General features: G+C 42.0%; 1 protein-coding gene across 1 annotated transcript in view; it reads right to left on the minus strand.

Annotated features, from left to right (window-relative positions):
• The window catches only part of Tnrc6b (trinucleotide repeat containing 6B), a 241,956-nt gene that overhangs the window by 186,777 nt on the left and 33,353 nt on the right, over positions 1–21,826 (minus strand). The window contains exon 2 of the mRNA XM_013024871.1: positions 424–498. The gene's annotated coding sequence lies outside the window, so the exon portion shown is untranslated. The remainder of the gene's footprint in view (positions 1–423; positions 499–21,826) is intronic.

Here is a 21,826-nt window from a genome sequence, read left to right on the forward strand (position 1 = left end):
CCCTCAGCTCTTCAGCTCAAGGCTAGCGCTCTACCACTTGAGCCACAGCGTCACTTCCAGCTTTTATTCTTTTTGCTTATGTGGTGTTGAGGAATTGAACCCGGGGCCTCAGGCATGCAAGGCAAGCGCTCTACCACTGAGCCATCTTCCCAGCCCCAGTAGTAAAATCTTGTCTGAAAAATAAAAACAAAAGGTGTGGGGTCACAGGTCAAGTGGTAAAGCATATGCCTAACTTGTTTCAGGCCATGGGTTAATCCCCAGTACTGCAGACAGACAGTCAGAACTAACAAAGCAGAAACTATCACTTCAAACATCCTTCTAAAAGAACACTGCAAAGAATATCACAATATTTTCTTTTCTTTTTACAATTAATACTCCTGTTTTATTGCAAGTACATGGTAGATTTAAACTTTTGAAACTTACCTTTGACAGTATCCAGGGGCAACACCAGCCAGAGACGATGAGTCTAAGTTACATTCAGTGCAAAAAACCAAAACCCTGGAAAGAGAGAAACATCACAATGATCTCCATGCTCTGGGCGAACAGTCTCCACCAAGTACAGCTACTTGTGAGCCTGTGGCCTGACTCAGACCCTTAGCTTCTGATCCACTGGATAGGAACAGCATCTTCCAGGGCTACTGGTGGTAGTGGGAACTGAACCAAGGATTTCACACATGTTACAAAGGCAATCTCCCACTCAAGTTACACCCACAGACTTCTTGTTTGTATTTTGTTTTTGTCCATGGCCCAGATTGGTCTGGAACTCAAAGTCCTTCCTGTCTCTCCTCCTAAGTAGCTACAATTATAATTGTGCAGCAGCATCCCTGGCTTCAGAGGGTACTTTCCAAGTATAAATTAAGTGTGTAAAAGATGCCTAGTATAAGACAGAGCACCCAAACCCCACTCAATAAAAACCAAATGGCTATTAATAATGTGGACTTAAAGCTGAGGATGTAGCTCATTGGTAATTTTTTTAAATTTTTAAAATTTTTATTGTAAAGGTGATATTCAAAAGTGTTACAGTTACATAAGAACGGAAATGAGTACAAATCCTCATTTTCTCCTGCTTTCCCACCCCGACTCCCTTCCCCCAAGTTGTAAAGTTCATTTCCAACATAGTGTCTTGTGAGTATTGCTGCTGCACTGGTTTGCCCTTTGTCCTTTGTCTCACTATTTCTGTGATTCCCTTTCCCATCACCAAATCAAATAACAGCGGTAATTTCCTTAGCACTTGAGTGACAGTGCATCCATTTCCCATGGCTTTAGGCCTACATTCTGTCACAATAACTACCTCTGCATACTTCATTTATATTGCTTGAATCAATAAATTTCAGACAAAATATTGTTGTCTCTACTACTGTTAGTCCCAGAAGTCCTTTCTCAAAAGTAAGTTTAGAGCTGGGCGCCAATGACTCACACTTGTAATCCTAGCAACTCAAGACTGAGAACTAAGGATCATGGTTCAAAACCAGGGAAAGTTTGTGAGACTTGGATCTTCAATAAATTACCAAAAAATGGGCTGGGAAGGTGGCTCAGTGGTAGAGTGCTTGTCTCGCATGCATGAGGCTCTGGGTTTGATTCCTCAGCACCACATAAGCAGAAAAAGCCAGAAGTGGCACTGTGGCTCAAGTGGGAGAGCGCTCGCCTTGAGCTGAAGAGCTGAGGGACAGCGCCCAGGCCCAGAGTTCAAGCCCCATGACTGACCAATAAACAAACAAGTAAATAAATAAATTACCAAAAAGCCAGAAGTGGAACTTATTAATGACTCCAAACTATATTAAGTGGTACAGCACTGGCTTTGTGCAAAAGAAGCTCAGAGACAGCACCCACGGCCTGAGTTCAAGCCCCAGTATTGGCAAAACAAAAAGTACAAATGTGTCGAAGGAAAGCCACTTTCCCCTGTGTGTTATACAGGACTGGTATGGGCTCACCCACTGGTTTCCTCTCACAAAAGCTGCACTGTTTTCCGTTTCCTAGAGCACCACTTGGCCATGCATGCTGTGCAAGTTGGGCCCGGTGCATGCCGCATCCTCTGTGAAGCACTCAATGTGACACACTTGTCCACTGGCAGTGCAGGCTCAGGAAACAACTGTGAAGTCTTTTGTTTGTTTGTGGTAGGTCATGGGACTTGAACTCTGGGCCTGGGTGCTGTCTCTCCACTCTTCAGCTCAAGGCTAATGCACCTACCACTTGAACCACAGCACCACTTCTGGTTTTCTGAGTCGTTTATTGGAGATAGGAGTCTCACGGACTTTCCTGCCTGGGTTGGCTTTGAACCATGATCCTCAGATCTCAGCCTCCTGAGTAGCTAGGATCACAGGCGTGAGCCACTGGCACCAGGCTACTGTGACATCTTTCGTGATGCCCTCTCTTCTCGCACGTAAGCTGGGCGCATTCTTCCTTTAAGCTAGTAATTGGGCTTGCTGCATGTGTCTGCACTTGTTTATGTGCATGCACACTACAGGTTATAAGCTTCCAGAAGGCAGCGTCTGCATATGTGTGTCATGCTATCACAATCATTTAGACAGGGACGTGCTCAAAAACTCTTGTGGAATAAACACACACATTGCTAGGAAAAACTAAAGTCTACTCAATACAGTATTCTGAGCGTACTCAAGTATTCTGCCTGCCAACTGTTAAGATTTGGTCAACACAGAGACACCTGGCTTCAGGGTAGTGTTTAACCTGCAAAGGTCTCAAACACTTCCTGAAAAAACAAAAAACAAAAAAAACAGTGAAGGAAGCTTCGCCACCCATGGTAGGACCCTGATCTAAAAATGTTGCATTTATTCTTTTCCTTTCATATTTTTATTTTTTAGTGCTGGTACTGGGGGGCTTGAACTCAAGAGCTTGGGTGCTGACCCTGAGCTTCCTGGACCAAGGCTAGCACTCTACCACTTGAGCTATGGCTCCACTTTTGGCTTTTTGCTAATTATATGGAAGTATGAGTTTCACAGATTTCCATATATGAGTTTCACAGATTTTCCTGCCCAGGCTAGCTTAGATCTCAGCCTCCTGATTACAGTTAAGATTACAGATGTGAACCACCAGTTCCCAGCTAAATTTACTCTTGTACTTTGGCAGTTAAGGAAGGTTGCCTAAGGAAAACAAATCCAGACTGAAGCAGGAATGAGAAGAAAGATGGTGCCCCATCTTGGGCTACTAGTGCAGTTAGCATAATGTTATGTTCTCCAGCCCTGCCCCAGGATGGTTTATCATCTCTTGACAGAACGGGCTTGAGAAAGACTGACACAAAAACCTAAGCACATTCAACTGTAAACTGGAGGAAGAGGTAGAGATAGTGGGGAACGACAACTGGATGAAGAAAAGAGATTCATCTCAACTTGGTCAGCTTTACTGACGTCTCACTAAGCACAAAGCACCATGCCTGGCAAGTTTTCAGGAGTAGGAAGCCCAGCAAGTGTTGATCACATGGCCATATCAAAATGCTTTTATTTTAAGAATACATATATAGCCTCCTAGGCTACTCTCAAACTTTCCATATAGCTCAGGAAGACAAAGAACTCTGTTTTCCAGCTTTAGTCCACCAATGCTGGGATTACCGGCATGTACCATCATGCTCAGCTCAGTAAGAATGTTTCTGTAATCCATTTATTGATAATTAAAGAAAAACTGTTTTGCCTTCCATAATGTTTACTAATTTTATATTTTTAATCAAAGGGCTATTTCTATTGAGGTTGCTCACAAATATTTAAATAGTCATTTTTCTTTAGGTAAAGCAGAGAACTTGACACTGATATGGAAGGTAACAATACAAGTGTTTACTCCTTGCCCAGCACTATCCAGCTTGGCAGTTTCAAAGAAATCTCACCTACCACAGGATCCCTGTCACTTACCTGTAGATAAGGGGATGGGGGAAAGACACCCACAACTTGGCACCAGCTATGGGGCACAGAAATTTAAAGAATGCATAGAAAATTATAGGCTAGTCAATCTGTGCCATCTTTAGAGACACAGAGAGAAACTAGAATTAATACAATCTAAAGTAGTGATCCTCAAACCCATTTACCTTGGAACCCCATTTCATTCATAAAAATTACTGACAACTACAAAAGTGTCTCTATGTTAATTATAATTATCAATATTTATCATACCACAAAGTAAAACTATGAAATCTTTAAAGTATTAGTTCATTACAATTTACTAATAATAATGTATCACATTTTAAAAATTCAAATTATGCTATTTCAAAGGATTAAATCCATGAGAAAAGCACCACGTCTTACAATTTGATAAGAATCTTTAATGTGTGGCTTGAGAGGTAGATAGGGAGACAAAGGTAAGGGGACCACAGTCCAAGGCTGACCTAGGCAAAATAGTGAGACCTAATCTGAAAAAGAAACATAGCAGAAGAGCTGAAAGTATGGCTCAAGGGGTAAGACTCTCGCTTACAGCCTGGCCTAGAGTTCAAATCCCAATACAGTCAAAGATGTATAGAGATATATTACAGATATTCTCTCCTCTCTCTCTCTCTCTCTCTCTCTCTCTCTCTCTCTCTTCTCTTCTTTTGGTCAGTCATGGGGCTTGAACTCAGGGCCTGGCCAATGTCCCAAAGCTCTTTTTGCTCAAGACTAGTAGTACTCTACCACTTGAAGCCATAGCACCACTTCCAGTTTTCTGGTGGTTAATTGGAGATTAGGCTCTCATGGACTTTCCTGCCTGGGCTAGCTTTGAGCCTTGATCTTCAGATTTCAGCCTCTTGAGGATTATAGGATTGAGCCACCAATGTCCAAGACACACACACACATACACACACACACACACACACACACTCTCTCTCTCTCTCTCTCTCTCTCTCTCTCTCTTCCCTCCCCTCTTAGGTCCCATTTATATGGTATATACATAGATATAAAGAGAGAGATATAGATATATGGAGAGGGAATAGATATACAGAGAGGGAAAGACAGGAGTAGGGCAGGGAAGGGACAATAGGGAGGGAGACAAGGAGGAGGAGAGTATGGGGACAACAGGATGACAAATGGATCATTCTAGAAGCTTTGGCTTTCAATCTGTTGTTGTATCACAAGCTCTGCAGCCTCACGAGAATGCATTTAAATGGTATATGGCACTCAAGTATAAATTAAATTAGCTGGGACCTTGAGGACCCTCTAAAAGAGTCTTGGATGTACTGTTGGAGAGGAGACCCCAAACTGCATTTTGGGAGCCATTCAGTGCTAACTGGGGCTGAGCACAGAGGAAGGGCGTGGCTGCACTGGAGACAAACACTTGTTTAGTCCCAGCAGCTCAGGGAAGCCACCTCACTCCTGGTGAATCTCAAAGATGGAGATGGTTAGGGTAAGGTAGCCTGGCACTGGGCACAGAGCCTGGACAGCTCTCTGCCTTCAGGGAGCCTCTATGCGCTGGGCAACATTCCCCAGAGGCCACGTCAGGTTTTCCTTTCTGGAGCCTCCCCTGAGCTAGGCTGCTGGAAGCTGCAAAAGGCTCCCCAGCAACGCCTAGCCATGGCTTCCCGGAGTTGTGTTTACTAACTGCAAAAGCCTTCAGCCATTTCTTGATCTGGCTGTCTTGAAAGGCAAATTTAACATCAGCCACGTAGCCAGCTTTTCTGTGCCAACAACCATGAGAGTTTGCTGTTCTGTCCCCGTGCTCGCTGGCTGTAAAAACAGTTCCGGAGCATCTTATGTCACTGTTCTAGTTGCCATCAACTGAAAACAGTTTCTCATATTTTGTAGCAGAAACTAACAGCATTCTGGATGTGGTTGGCATAGAGTCCATCTCTGGCTAACAGAGAGGTTTAAATTCATGAGTAACCAGAGAAAGAGGGTTGGCGGTATCGTGTTAATCTGTTTTCTTACCAAGCCAATGTTGGCTAGTATGCATTCGTTCACTTGAATTCTTCCTGTGATTAGTGCTCTGAAACTACCCTGCGGGAAATGCAACAACCTGAGAGAAGCGCTGAACAAACAGAAGCTCCTTTTTGGTCTCATTTTTAAATGAGAAAACAGTATACAAAAATAGAAAAGAGTCATGAAGCTACAGCATATAGTTTTTCAGTCCTTTTGAAAGTTTTTAGTAAATATATTCACTAAGGCTCCCTAACAAGACAGATTTGTGTGTATGTGTGTGTTTATGTGTGTGTGTGAGACAGAGAGCCATACACATACATGCTAGAGATTAAGCCCAAAGCATCACACAAAAACAGATTATTTTCAGATCAAAGTGAAAACAAAATTTTCAAAGGATTTCTGTGGTAATGGTGTCAATCTACTGTACAACCTGAAATGCACATATGAACAAATTTAACATGACAAAATGACAAGAATTTAATGATATTTTGTGCACTAATAAAATTCTGAGTTTCCATTCTAAAAAGCTAAGATTATTTCTGCTTCTGGGAATAGGCAATTCAGGCAACCACCCTGCTGAAGAGAACTGGATAAAACATTAAAAAAATTACTGAATGCAGAGAAGCATTAATTAGAATACCAACTATGAAAATAAATTCTAATGAACTACATAACTACATATCTACATGTAGAAGAGAAATAATAAGGTTTTTGAAGCTCTTATGGAACAATAGCTTTATAATGTGGGGATAGAAAATTATTTCTTAAGACACAAAAAATATCAACTATTTAAAGACAGATAGGGATTAGGGGTAGCTCAGTGGTCCAGTGCTTGCTTAATATGTGTTTTGTTTTGGTTTATTTGTGCTGGTACTAGGACTTGAACTCAGAGCCTCATACTTTTTCCCTCAGCATTTTAGATCAAGGATGGCACTCTACCATTTGAGCCATACCAACACTTCCAGCTTTTTGCTGGCTAGTTAAGAGCAAATAATCTCTTGGATTTATCTGCCAGGCTGACACTGAATGATGATCCTCAGATCTTGGCCCCCCTGAGTAGCTAGGATTACAGATGTGTGTGAGGCTTTGGAGAATGGGGGGAGTGAAGTCAACCCAATTAAGATCTTTAAATTCAATTGTTGTGATTTTATCTTTGGCATCTTCCATCCGGAACCATCCCAAATATTTTCCACAGCAGAATAGTAAGTACATTACAGAATGTCATTAAAAAAAAAAAAAAAGAGCCAGACGCTGAGGGCTCACACCTGTAATCCTAGCTACTCAGGAGGCTGAGTTCTGAGGATGACAGTTCAAAGCTAGCCCAGGCAGGAAAGTCCTTGAGGCTCTCATTTCCAATGAACCACCAGAAAACCGGAAGTGGTAGTGTCGCTCAAGTGGTAGAGCGCTAGCCTTGAGCTAAAGAGCTGAGGGACAGCGCCCAAGCCCAGAGTTCAAGCCCCACGACTGACAAAAATAAATAAATAAAAGGAATACTATAAAGCATGAAAAAGTAACAGGCTACACACAGCAATGTGAACAAATCTTGCGAACATGATAACCACACAGGAAGTAACATATGGCATATGATTCCATGTTCAAGACCAGACCAAACATTAATGTTTACAGAAGGTATGCGTGAGTGAAGTGAAAGAAACCTAAATGAGAAGTGTAGTCACGTCCAGGTGGGGGAGGAAGGATCAGGACTAGTGAGTCTGCTGGGTCCCTACATGTCTATTCTCTGATGTCCAAGGCGATATAGTAAAATAATTCACTAAGTTTTCCATCTATATTTTATACTCGTTTCTTTTTTGCTGCTGGGGTACCAGAGCCTTGTCATGAAGGAAGGCACTGCCAGCCCTTATACAGTGTTCTGATTGTGTGACATACTTCACAGTAAAAAAGACTGAAAGCAAAGCAAAAGTAGAATTAATACAAAAGGCAGCTGGTTTATGGTACAGCAGCAACTCAGGTCACGAGACACAAAGCTGAGCCCTCCTCCTCTCAGCCTGTCTCTCCTGTTCCTCACACTTCCAATCTAGGCGCGCGGTCACTCACCCTTCCACCAGGGTAAGTGCATGGCCATTCAAGACATAACCTGGTGTCTCTCCCCGTTTTGTCCAAAATCTAGATCTGCCAATTTCAAGACTGTTTGACCTTTGTGGAAAAAAATGTCTTTTTTTTTTTTTTTAAATCAAAGCAATGCTTCCTTTCTGTTAATCTAGAGCAAATTGTTTTCTGTAGGATTCCTGCTTTGGCCAGGTAGCTTGGCTCTTGTTAATTGCATTTTAGTTACATACATCCTTTTTCCTGAGCACTTTAAGACATCCTGTCAGAAACTCCTTGCATTTTAATTACTTCCAGTTAGTTAAGCAATGGGAGCAGAGGGATGGGATCTGTTGGGTTAGGGATAAAAAGGGGACAGCCAGCCTGCTCTGCATGCTTGCCTGCCAGATTCCTGATGGCAGACCCCTCTGTGGCAGTGAACTTTGCCGAGTTCCTTTGAGTTGTTGTTATTTCTATGTGACACCCCAATGTCCCGAGCTATTTCAACACCTTGGTCAAAATATCTACCTCAGTTTCATAGCTTTCCCATCTATAAAACAGACTAAAAATGCATGTCTCAAGATTAGCTCAGTAATACAAGTACTTTCCTCTTCATTATCACCACCATCATCTAGACTCTGCTAACCCTGTCCCTGCTCCCATCCCTGACTTCCTCTGGGATCCCATGGCCTGTAGTACTGTTTAGTTCCTAGGTAAGCTTGTACAGATAATTAATTCCTGGTGCAGCGAGTAAACCTTCCTCCTCTACCTTCCAGTATGTAGCACAATAGCAGATGCTCAGTGAAGACCTGTGGAGCAGAAGAGCTACTCAACTTCCAAGTTTGCGTGTCATACCATATGGGTCATCCTCCGCCCACGCCCCCCCATCTTCCTCTCACACACACACACACACACACACACACACACCCGCCTCCCCAGCCTGAACTCCTTACACCGACAGGTTTCCTACAGCAGCCGCCTGACGGGGCTACCTCCATGTATAACCAAGCCACTGCTCTAGAAGTCCAGGGTGAAGTGCAAGTGATAACTATGAAAATATCAAGTATGAAACTCCACTACTTCATTAAAACAACAGGATTATTGCGGAGTTGCAAATCAAGAAGGAGCTTCAAGAAGCAATAAGGAATTAACATGAACTGGAAGGTGTGGCTCAAGTGGTACAGCACAGGTTATGAGACAGAATTAATGTGAAACTGTTATGTAATATAGTGTAAGATAAGATTTTTAGTTTTCACAGTTAAAAATACCTCAATGTAATTTTCTAGTTTTCACATTTAGCCATTTCTCATTTGGTTATTACTTTTGCACGTGAATGTTGGCAGCAGCATGACTCATGATAGCTAAAGAATGAGCGAACCTAACTGTCCATCAACTGATGAGTAGACAAGCATTCAATCACTCAGCAGAAAACTACTCAGCAATAAAAAAAAACCTGGTGTTCATGATTCACATCTATAATCCTAGCTACTCAGGAGGCTGAGATCTGAGGATTGTGGTTCAAAGCCGGACAGGGGCAAGAAAGTCTGTGAGACTTATCTCCTAGTAACCACCTGAAACCCAGAAGCGGAGATGTGGCGCACAGTGGTAACCTTGAGCAAAAGAGTTCAGAGACAGTGCTCAAGTGCCCTGAGTTCAAACCATACCACTGACAAAAATACAAAATAAAAGGAGAAAGGAACAAACAACAACATAGATGGGCCTTAAACACATTGTACTCAGTGAAAGATTACATATTGTATGATTTGACTTAAGTGAATTGTCCAGAAAAAAAAACAAGAGGTTAACTAAAGCAAAAGTGGGAACAGGGCTTAACAGCAAACGGACAAGAAGGGGAGGGCTGGAGGGATGGCTCAAGTGGTAAAGCACCACCCTGTAAGTAAGAGCACTAAGCCCTAAATTCAAGCTCAGTCCTGGTCCCTCACACCCTTAAAAAAAAAAAAAAGAGCAGGGGCTGGGAAGGTGGCTCAGTGGTAGAGCGCTTGCCTTGCATGCCTGAGGCCCTGGGTTTGATTCCTCAGTACCACATAAGCAAAAAGAAAAAAGCCGGAAGTGGCGCTGTGGCTCAAGTGGTAGAGTGCTAGCCTTAAGATGAAGAGTTGAGGGACAGTGCCCAGGCCCAGAGTTCAGGCCCCACGACTGGACCCAAAAAAAAAAAAAAAAAGAGCAGCAAATGGAGAAGAGGAAAATCTTTGGGATAATGGGAATTCCTAAAACTGAGTTGTTGTTGGTTATAAAATATATAAATTTAACTAAAAGTTTTTTAATTGAACACTTAAATGGATGAATTTTGAGGTATGTAAATCACATCTCAATGAAATGTAAAAACACAAATATTTTGACACTCTTTCAAAGCCAGTTGTATGTCTGACATCTTTACAATCTTACCCACATGGCTGGTGAGTGCTTGCCTGGCATATTAAAGACTGGGTCTAATAATAATAATAACCTCACACATATATGTAGAACCAAGTTACACGGATTTCAAGTCCGCTTATAAAAATGTCATCTATGGCCAGGCGCTGGTGGCTCACGCCTGTAATCCCAGCTACTCAGGAGGCTGAGATCTGAGGATCGCGGTTCAAAGCCAGCCCGGGCAGGAGAGACCGTGAGACTCCTATCTCCAATAAAACCACCAGAAAACCGGAAGTGGCACTGTAGCTCAAGTGGTAGAGTGCTCGCCTTGAGCTGAAGAGCTGAGGGACAGCGCCCAGGCCCAGAGTTCAAGCCCCACGGCCGACAAAAAAAAAAAAAAGTCATCTATGAAATACTTTGAGATTGAGGGGGGGGGGGGGGGGGCTGGGAAGGGATGTGAAGGGTAAACAAAGGAGGAGGCTGCAATGCTTGATAAGATAGATATGTAATCATTATCTTTCCCATGTAACTCCTCTGTACAGAATGTTCACAAATAAAATTAAATTAAATTAAAAAAATAAAAACTTCTATCAAAAAAAAAAGAAATACTTTGAAAACCCCAAACAAGCTGGGTACTGGTGGCTAATGTCTGTAATCCAAGCTGCTGAGGAGACTGAGATCTGGGGATCACGGTTCAAATCCAGCCTGGCCAGAAAAATTCCCATGAAACTCTTATCTCCAATCAACCTCAAAACTGGAAATGGAGCTGTGGCTCAAAGTGGGAGAGCACTAGCCTGAACAAGAGTTCAGGGAAAGCATCCAGGCCCTGAGTTCAAGCCTCATGACTAACCAAAATAAAAAATAATAAAAACTCAAACAACATCTGGAGGGGTAGCTCAGTGGCAAAAGACATGCCTGGGTTCAATCTCCTAAACCAAACCAGAAAGCAAAACACAAACAAAAGCCAAACTACCTAATCCCAAACTGTCCTCACTTATAATTTTTCAATGGAGGAGCAGTAAACAAAGACGTTGATAAACAGACTTTCATTGTCTTCTGACAGAACTGTGGTTTGAATTTAGCATCTTGTGCTTATTTGAGGGCATTCTACTGTTAAGCCATACTTCCAGACCTTTTTTGCCTTATTCTTCAGATTAGGTCTTATATTTTTCCTAGACTAGACTCTGAAGGTGACCCTCTGAGGTATCACCTCTAGTATTGCTGGGATCACAGGCACAGACTATCAAACCAAGTTTGTTGACAGAGATGGAAATCTTGCTAGCTTTTTGCTGAGGCTGGCCTCAAATCACAATACTTATTATCTCTGCCTCCCAAGTAACCATGATTACAAGTATAAGTCATCTTAACCAGTCTTATTATTATTATTTTTAGATAGGTTTCAGTATATAATAGCTCAAGCTGTTTTGCATCCTGCTGCTCCTTGTTCACCATCATTTTTTCATCCCACCTATATCAATCCACACTCTATTCCCCTATATCTACATTTACAATGGCAGAAATAAGATTTTTTTGTGTGGGGGGGTCTGGTCGTGGGGCCTAAACTCTGGCCCTGGGTGCTATCCCTCAGCTCTTCAGCTCAAGTGGTAGCGTGCTAGCACCACTTCCAGCTTTTTTTTTCTGCTTATGTGGTGCTGAGGAATCGAACCCAGGGCCTCATGCATGCAAGGCAAGCGCTCTACCACTGAGCCACCTTCCCAGCCCAGAAATAAGAATTTCTTTTTTTGTTGTTGTTTTTGGGTCCGGTCATGGGGCCTGAACTCTGGGCCTGGGCACTGTCCCTCAGCTCTTCAGCTCAAGGCTAACGCTCTACCACTTGAGCCACAGCACCACTTCCTGCTTTTTTTCTTTTTGCTTATGTGGTGCTGGGGAAACGAACCCAGGGCCTCATGCATGCAAGGCAAGCACTCTACCACTGAGCCACCATCCCAGCCCGAAATAAGAATTTCTTTTTTTTTTTTCGGTCGGTCGTGGGGCTTGAACTCTGGGCCTGGGCACTGTCTCTCAGCTTCAAGGCGAGCACTCTACCACTTGAGCTACAGCGCCACTTCCGGTTTTCTGGTGGTTTATTGGAGATAGGAGTCTCACGGTCTCTCCTGCCAGGGTTGGCTTTGAACTGTGATCCTCAGATCTCAGCCTCCTGAGTAGCTAGGATTACAGGAGTGAGCCACCAGCGCCCTGCCCGAAATAAGAATTTCTTAAACGGAAATGTTAATTTTTAAAAATAAAAACTGACATTTAGTATAGTGTCCCTTCTTTTTTTGTTCACTTATTTTTATTAGCATTTTAGAAAAAAAGGGGTTCACTGTGATACATTCATACATGCATATGTTTTGATAAATTCATGTCCTCTATTTCTTAACCATCTTCACTCATTTTTTTCATCTCAATTAAGCATAACGATAAGTAAATAAAGTATAATGTATAATGAGATAAAGAATAAAGATATATCCACAATAAACAAGATTTCTAAATAGGATTAAAGCTAACCCTGAGAAACTGACTTTTTTTTTCTACACAAGTGTACTACAGTACTTTAGATTAAATTCTACAAGCCCTACAAGGCTGTCCAAATTAATCAGCTGAACTGGAGTTGCTAAATTGGATACTGCTTAAAGTAGGTCACTGGCTCGGCCATGCAAGTATTTGGTAATGCAGAGATCTACTTGCAAAGTCACCTGTCATAATGAGATTTCACTAAGACAAACAAGAGAAACCACTGGTGGGGTGTCAACTGTCAGCTGAAATTTATTCAAATAAATTCCACTTTAGATTTATCTCAGAATCTTGGACAGTATTTCTTTAAAGAGTGAATCTGGTTTGAATATTTAGAAATGCTCCTTTCGCTTCCTCCCTTTTGTCTTACACATCTACTGTCTCCAAAGCCCATTTATCTTTTTTTGAAACCCTTCTCAGCTTTACTCCTTTGTCTCAACTTCCACTCTGACAAGTATAGTCCAAATTTGCGTCTAGAGATACTAAAAGCAGGAACACTAGACAAGGAAGGCAGCTGGAGACGGTTGATGGGACCATGGAAGTGTATGAGCGATCTGGCCTGGAGCTGAGGCTCCCAACCTAGCTGAGATCATATTAGTAAGGATTAACAAGGCCTTCAGCCTAGGACTCTGACATAGGCTAGAGTATGAGAATTAATGGTTTTATCTAGAAGAGAAAAGGAAGGGCCAAGGTAAGGGGATAACCTGGGGACTTGCTAGGAATTTCTAACATAGTCTCTCCAATCTCTAGCCTACCTTGTGGAAAAATAACTCCTCTTCAAACTTGATCTCCAAACATCATTCATTCAGACATCAAATCTACATCACTTAGCTAACCAGCAGCCTCCTCCCACTTCTCCTCCCCCCACCCCGCCATGTCTCTACCCAATGTGATACTAATCCTGTTGATTTCATGGTTGGGACTCTGGGAAGTCAAGAGGAAAAGAAATGTACCTTACATGGGAAATGATGATTAAAAAAGTGCTTCACATTAGTGAAAAACGATGAATTAAACAAATGGTTTATAATACTGAGGTAGTCACAGTGAGAGCGGAGAGCAGGAATTCTAATGCTAATTACTTATTCCATATACCAAAATAAAATTTCAGATAATAATCACTCCACCAGAAAAACCAAACAGAATATGACAGTAGATAAAGTTGAATGGTAGAAGGTTTTTCTGAAAACACAATATAATTTCATTCCAAAGACATAAATTGCTGGTCATTTAATTTTTGTTTCACTAATAAATTTTACACTACACAAAAAATTAAAGCTGGGCACCAGTGGCATGCATCTGGACAAAAGGATTGCTTGACCCTGGACAACAGCACAAACCAAAACCCAAAACAAAGCCAGGTGCTGGTGGCTCACACTTATAATCCTACCTATTCAGGAGGCTCAGATCTGAGGATCTTGGTTTGAAGCCAGCCTGGGCAGGAAAGTCCGTGAAACTCTTATCTCCAATTAACCAACAAAAAGCCTGAAGAGGAGCTGTGGTTCAAATGGTAGAGTGCTAACCTTAAGCAGAAAAGCTCAGGGATAGTTCAAATCCCAGAACCAGCATGCGTGTGCGCGCGCGCGCGCACACACACACACAAACACACACACACACACACACGAAAAGGGTTAAGAACCCTGGCCCAAGTAGTAGCAGACCTAACAAGTGCAAGTCCTTGAGTTCAAACCCCACTCCCTCAGTACTACAAAAGATAAAGCAAAAATAAATCTTTATAAATTAGAATTTTTATATTTTTGTAGTACTAGAGATTAAACCCAGAACCTTACCATATATAAGGCAAGCACTCTAGATGAGTGTTCTACCACTGAGAAAAAAGTTTAGTATTTGTAATGAACTGGAAAATTGGCAAAGAAGACTGATGCAGCAAAGGTGTAGAGACAGAGGCGCCTATAGAGAGTCATGGGATACAATGCTTCTTTATTGATGAGTTGGGTTGGAGTCTGAGGTGATACTGTAGTAGGAATTCTCAGTGGGTCGCAGGTTTTCATGTTGGCCTACCTATGCTGTGCTCTTTTACTCTTTTCCTATAGCACAATATGACAACAAACTTAAAATGTATGTTTCTTTGATATTGCAATTACACTTCAAAGAATGAATCCTCACACACACACACACCTACACACACAAAGCCAAAAATGTACATATATATTTGGGAAAAAATATTATTTGCTGCTGGTGGTATACTATGTATAATCCTGACCTGTAAACCATCTAAGTGTTAATCACTAGGGTTCTCTAATAGAAATAAAGTATTATGCAGCCATTAAAAAGGAAGCAAAGATAGCATGGAATATGCTTGCAATATCTTATTAAAGTAAAACAAAAAATCATTACTAAATATATGTATGATCTTGTTATACAGATGTTCCTCATGTACATCACCACACATATGTATATATACAATATATAATAAAGTATATGTGCTATTAAAAAAAAAGAAAAGACAGGTGCTGGTGGCTCACATCTGTAATCTTAGTTCCTGAGGAGGATGAGATCTGAGAATTACAGTTAGAAGACAGCCAGAGCAGGAAAGACTAGGAGACTCTAATTAACCACCAAAAAAGCCAGAAGTGAAGGTATGGCTCAAGTGGCAGAGCACTAGTCAGGGACAGCGTCCAGGCTTTGAGTCAAGCCCTAGGACTGGGACAAAAAAAAAGAAACAAACAAAAAAAGACATAGGAAAGCCTAGCAAATATACAACAGCCTTTAAAATACAGACTTTTGAGGAGTGGGATGGGGGAATGTTCTATTTTTCTACTTCATACACTGTAAGTCCCTTGCAAAAAACGTAAATTGCTCCTATAAAAAAATCTGGGTAGCCGGGCACCAGTGGCTCACACTTGTAATCCTAGCTACACAGGAGGCTGAGATCTGAGGATCTCGGTTCAAAGCCAGCCTGGGCAGGAAAGTTCGTGAGACTCTTATCTCCAATAAAAACCACTAAAAACCGGAAGTGACTCTGTGGCTCAAGTGGTAGAGCGCTCGCCTTGAGCTGAAGAGCGCAGGACAGCGCCCAAGCCCAGAGTTCAGGCCCCAGGACAGACCAAAAAAAGAAATCTAGGTCTAGGGATATAGTTCAGTAGATACAGCATTTGCCTAGCTTTTGTGGGGCCCTAGGTTCTATCACCAGAACTGAAAACAAAACAAAACAAACAACACACACAAACACATACAAACCCCAAAATCGGATCCAATCACTCCTTTGTTCAAAAAGTTCCAGAGCCTCCCAGGCCCATGCAGAATACAACCCAAACTTCCTGGTGAGATATGAGGAGGCTGGTCCAGCTTGCCCTCCTGACCCACTCCCCACTGGTCAAGAGGGCAAGTTCCCCTGCGGGGCAGGTTAGGAAAGTGTTGTTCTCCACCCTCCACTCTACCCTTCTGAACACAAGAAGGCACTACAGGGTCTCTAATGGGCACCCCTACAACCCCTTCTGCCTGTAGGAAAGCTTGCACATCAAGGAGCCAGCCCCTGGGTGCCACATGCCAACTTGTTTTATTCTGAAGTGTTGACAGAGGTGCTCAAATAAATGAACTATGGTTACAGGAAAGTAAGCTGACATGCCAATACGCAGACTGATAACATTTGCTGTCTTTTACCTGGTACCCTGTGTAATGTATGGATAAAGAGCCTACCACTTGATCAGGATCAGGAGATTTTCCTAGAAGAGATGGCAGCAGAGCCAGCTCTGTGATGTCTTTGTGGCTGGGTTGTGACAGGAGGAGGGCACAACAACTTGCAGGCCCACACTCTCTCAAGCTGTCCAAGGTTTATCAACATCACATCACCTGTAGGGCTTGGGAGTAAAGCAATAAAAATACTGTGTCTCTGCAAGAAAAGCAGATGCTTTAAAACACACACACACAAACACATATACACAGACACACACACACACATGCCTGCACGCATGCACACACTGTGCCCAGCCTGTGCAAGGGCCTTACAATGCAGTGAGCCAGGTGTGCTGGAATAGGACAGAATTGAGAAGCTGAGCAAGAGGGTTGGGAGTTGGAATCCAGCCTGGGCTAATAAATAAAAAGACATGCTGGGGCTGGGAAGGTAGCTCAGTGGTAGAGTGCTTGCCTTGCATGCATGAGGCCCTGGGTTCGATTCCTCAGCACCACATAAGCAAAAAGAAAAAAGCCAGAAGTGGCACTGTGGCTCAAGTGGTAGAGCGCTAGCCTTGAGCTGAAGAGCTGAGGGACAGCACCCAGGCCCAGAGTTCAGGCCCCACAACCAGACCCCCCCCCAAAAAAAAAGGCCATGCTGGGTTAACAGACCTTCTCCTCTGATCATCCCATAATAAGCAGAGCTTCTGAATGTTCGCTAGATAATATATGAGCTTTATTCTAACCTATTCCTTACAGCTGACAATTGTCCTCACAGACCTCCTAATGACTGGTCATTTCAGAAGCTCCCTGTGAGAAATCAGATTGGAATGTGAAGTCTCATAAAATCTTGGCCACAATCCTAGGTTTAGCTATTTCATCATGGACATCAATTGTTCAATACAGCAGACAGTGCTTCCCCAAGTTGGCATCATGCTCATGATCATAGACTATCAAGCCAGAAAAACACAAATAGTTGCTATTGGGGGTGAGACAGTGGGGAGGAGCTCCACTGGATGGGAGGCCTCGGCTCAAGTCACCAGTCACCCCATGATGACATGGGTAAATCACTGAAACTGTTGATTACATCTGCCTCTAGCATGGAGGACACAGGTTATAAACCTGAAATCATTGTTACTGTGTGTTTTATTGTGTGAGAGATAGAGAGAAAGAGGGGGGGAGGATCCTTCTTTTTCCTATCCCATAATGACAATGCAATACTCCTGCCTCAGCCTCCTGAGTGCTGAGATTATAAACATATGCCAGCACACCCAGTTTACACCCAGTTTACAATCTTTGTTTTAATATCCATTTCTCCCATCAAATGGGGTTCCTTATATTTATACGTGGTACCCACAAGGCAGATACTCAGAAAACACTTGCTAAATGAAGGAAGCTTGTATGTCAGGAAGTAAGACAGCACATGATAAACAAGCCGATGTTTATACTTCTACTGCGATCCAGATTCAGTTAGGAGTAAGCTTGTGCTTAAATAGGAAGCTACTTTTCTCAGTCTTTCTCATGAAGAGGTGGCCACATGGTAGTGAGACAAGACACACCTACTGTGCCTTACCTGGAAGGTGTGGGGATGTCTGAGAAATGACCTCAACATCATCAAGAGATGCCTACCAAAGAAATGATCAAAGAATCTGAGACATTCACAGTACTGCCAACTGACTGCATCCACCATGGACTTCTTTGGTCTCAATTTTCTACTGCACAAGAGAAAATAAATCTCAATTTGGTTAAGGTAATGTTGTATTTTCTAATAAATTGCCTGATTTATTCCTCTCTTAAAAACACAGAGGTAAGAAAGAGATAGTCTTTCCCAAGCCACGGAGTAGGAAAATAAAACTATGAAGTTTCAGTAAGTGGCATCCCTCCAGCAGCAGCACAGTGATGATTTGACTTGATCTAAGGAATCACAATGTTTGGACAGTGTTTATGCTTATATATACTCCAGCACACATTGCAGAATCATCAGCAATAAGACCAACTAAAACATCTACCCTCATAGGAAATTAGCAACAACCTCTCTCACTACACAGAAGTGGTAATCAAAACTAAGTGGCAAAGAAAATTGAAACATTTCAAAAAGCACCTGCGGAAGAAGGCTATTTCTGCTGCATATTAAGCTGCTGTGTCTCAAACATGTGCCACATTCAACATCTGGCTTTTCTCCATGCTGTTTCTACTAGTGTGATAGTAAAGACAAGTTTTTGTTTAAGTAACAGCCACTGGGAAATTTCAATCCAATTCAAGAGCAGTTCAGTTGTAGCTCACACTTACTACTGAAGAAAGCAAAGGAAAGCAGCTGTTTTCAAACCTTCAACATTTCACACCCCAAACTCTCCAGCCATGGATACTGCACGTACTGTACCTTAGCTTCCAACAATGCTCAAGTCATCTTTCAAGCTCCTCAGTGGTGTTCTCTCAAGGATCGACCGAACTCAAGTTTTTAATGGTATCATTAATTGAATACAAGAATTTTGCTTGTTTATTGCTTTAGTATGCTGTGGCTTTCTTTTCTCCTTTCCAATGTATTGGTTGAAAGAAAATTGAGTTGTACATCTTATAGAGTTTTCCATTGTGTAGATTTTTCTGTCTGGACCCCATGGTGGTTTTTTTTTTTTTTGCAGGGAGGAAGCTATGTTTATGTGTATCTCTGTGCACAAACACACATGTGAGTTTGTGTGTGCATGCTGGCACTTGACCCAGACCTTCCTTGCGCTAAGTATGTCTATTACCATGGAGTTATATCCCAAGTCCCTTTAATTCTTAGAAATTAGTTCTTTGATCTAGAAATTGGATTCATTTGTGAAAAGGGGAGATACATGCTTAATACAACATGAGCAAGTTGTAATTCAATTATTTGTTTTATTTATGGTGGTGCTGGAGTTGGGACCCTGAGTCTCACGCATGCCAAGCAAGTACACTGTTACTGAGTCAAATCCTGGACAGCTTGTTGTTTATCTATATGAATGGATGTCTATGCATATATGTAAGTACATATGTATCTATTTCATTTGTTGCAGAGTTGGTGAAGAAACCTAGTGTTTCATAAGTGATCTATCTCTGAGTTATATCACCAACCCGATTTTTTTTAAATATCACTATTAATATTTTATTGGTATCCAAAATGTCCCATCACAGGTAAAAAGGAATCTCTTCATGTATACTCTTGAGCTGTCTTAATGGCTTCCCTGCTTTGTGGCATAGCCAGAAGTTCTAGGTTTGCCACATCAAAACCTGTTACAGACCTAGACCAGTTATTGCTCCAGAGATTTCTGCTTCCATTTACTGAGCAATGGAATTTCAAGACAGTGGGACAGTAGGTTCACATATTAAAACTGGGCTGGTCACTATTTCTAGGACTTTTCCAGTTAAATAAGCTAAATAAGCTACAAGGTTTTTTGTTTTTTGTTTTTGTCAAGGTGCTGTACACAAGGGTTACAGTTACATAAGTAAGGTAATAAGTACATTTCTTGTCCAAGTAAGGTAACAAGTACATTTCTTTTCCAACTTGTTACACCTTCCCTCATTTTTCTCCTACTTTCCCTGTCCCCCACACCTTCCCACCCCTCCTCCTCCTTTTGTTTGTTTTTAAGGTAAAGTTTATGGAAAATATATACAGAAAATCACAACCTAAAATCAAGACAATAAGAAAATAAACCAGACAGAGAAAACAGTGAAGATGGAGTCTAGCCGCCTTTTTGTCTGGGCTGGCCTGAAATTGAGATCCTCCTGATCTCAGGCTCCCAAGTAACTAAGATGACAGGCATGAGCCACTACACCTAAGACTCTTTTTTTTTTTTGGTCCGGTTGTGGGACCTGAACTCTGGGCCTGGGCACTGTCCCTCAGCTCTTCAGCTCAAGGCTAGCGCTCTACCCCTTGAGCCACAGTGCCACTTCCGGCCTTTTTTTTTCAATGTGGTGCTGAGGAATCGAACCCAGGGCCTCAGGCATGCAAGGCAAGTGCTCTACCACTGAGTCACCTTCCCAGCCCCACCTAAGACTCTTAAGGTACACAACTCCTCCTATATTCTTATAAGCAAAAAGAATCTGAATTCAAGATGTAACTATCAGTTTGCCTGAAAATCAAGGCAGAGGAACATGTAAAACTCTCCATAGGGAAGCAATTTAAAAAATTCAGAAACTACAGGACTAATTTATTTTCAAGATGAATTGAGGGGAAGATGAATGAGTGGGACCTACAAAGAAATCTAAGACGCATAAACCAAACACTGTGCTCATCCCTTTGAAAGTCCTACTGTAAACAAACCAAATTTAACAAGAGATTAAAAAATAAAATCAGAATAGTTTTTTGGCAATATTGAAGAATTAAAATTTTAGATGGGATAACTGTGCTGTCTTTCAGTTATATGCTACAATACTTATAAATGAAGCTCAAGCAAGGGCTGCAGTCTTCTGAAGGTCTATCTACGACTGATGGATCTATTTCTAAAATGGTGCTCACATAGTGGTTTTTGATATGTGTGTGAGAGAGAGAAGGGGGAGGGGAGGGGGAGGAAGAAAGAGAGGGAGGGGGGAGAGTGAGAGAGAGAGAAAGAGAGAAAGAGAGTGCTCCTCTACAGATAAGCCTTTCCACAGGCTACTTCAGCCTAGGAGCATCAAGAATTAAAGGTTAGGAGGTCAGCCCAGATTACCTAGTGATACTTCCTTAAAAAACAAAATGAGTGGATGGACCTAGAATACAGCATACGAACTGAGGTAAGCCAAGCTCAAAGAGATAAATGTTGCATGTTTTCTCTCTATTCAGAAGCTAGATCTAAAATATCTTGACATAGTAAATTATACAGGTCTCTAGGCATTCACACATAGTGAGGCCAAAGGAGGATACTCTCAGTAGAGGAACACGAAGGTGCACTGCCTATGTGCATCTGATCATACAAAATAATATTTATTGAACTGAACTCAATGAAAGTAAGAGGTTTTCTTTTCTTTTTTGCTGTTTTTGTTTTCTTTCCTTTTTGTTCTATATGCTCATTTATATGTCTTTGGGAGTGTAAGGGGAGGCAGAGAAATGGAGGGACAAAGAGTGAACAAATGCAACAATTGGTACTCACTGGACACTGTGCTGAAGATGAACGATCAAACTTATAGGTGGGGGCAGAAGGGAAAAACTGGGAGAGAGCAAGGGAAGGGGCGACACTGTCCAAAAAGAAATGAACTCTTTACCTGACTCATGTTCATTATAACCCCTCTGTGTATCACCTTTATAATAACAATATTTCTTTAAAACAACAACAACAACAACAAAGACACCGTGGTTTCTGCTTCCTCATCTTACAATACTCACTGTGAGGGAAGCTGCAGTGTCTTCTGCGCTAACACTACAGATTTCATGCCATCATTGCCACACTATCCCATTGGGTACACGGGTCAGCCCTGTTCAGCATCACAGAAAACCACAAGAA

Source organism: Dipodomys ordii, unplaced genomic scaffold (genome assembly GCF_000151885.1).
Source record: "Dipodomys ordii isolate 6190 unplaced genomic scaffold, Dord_2.0 Scaffold79, whole genome shotgun sequence".
Lineage (NCBI taxonomy): Eukaryota > Metazoa > Chordata > Mammalia > Rodentia > Heteromyidae > Dipodomys > Dipodomys ordii.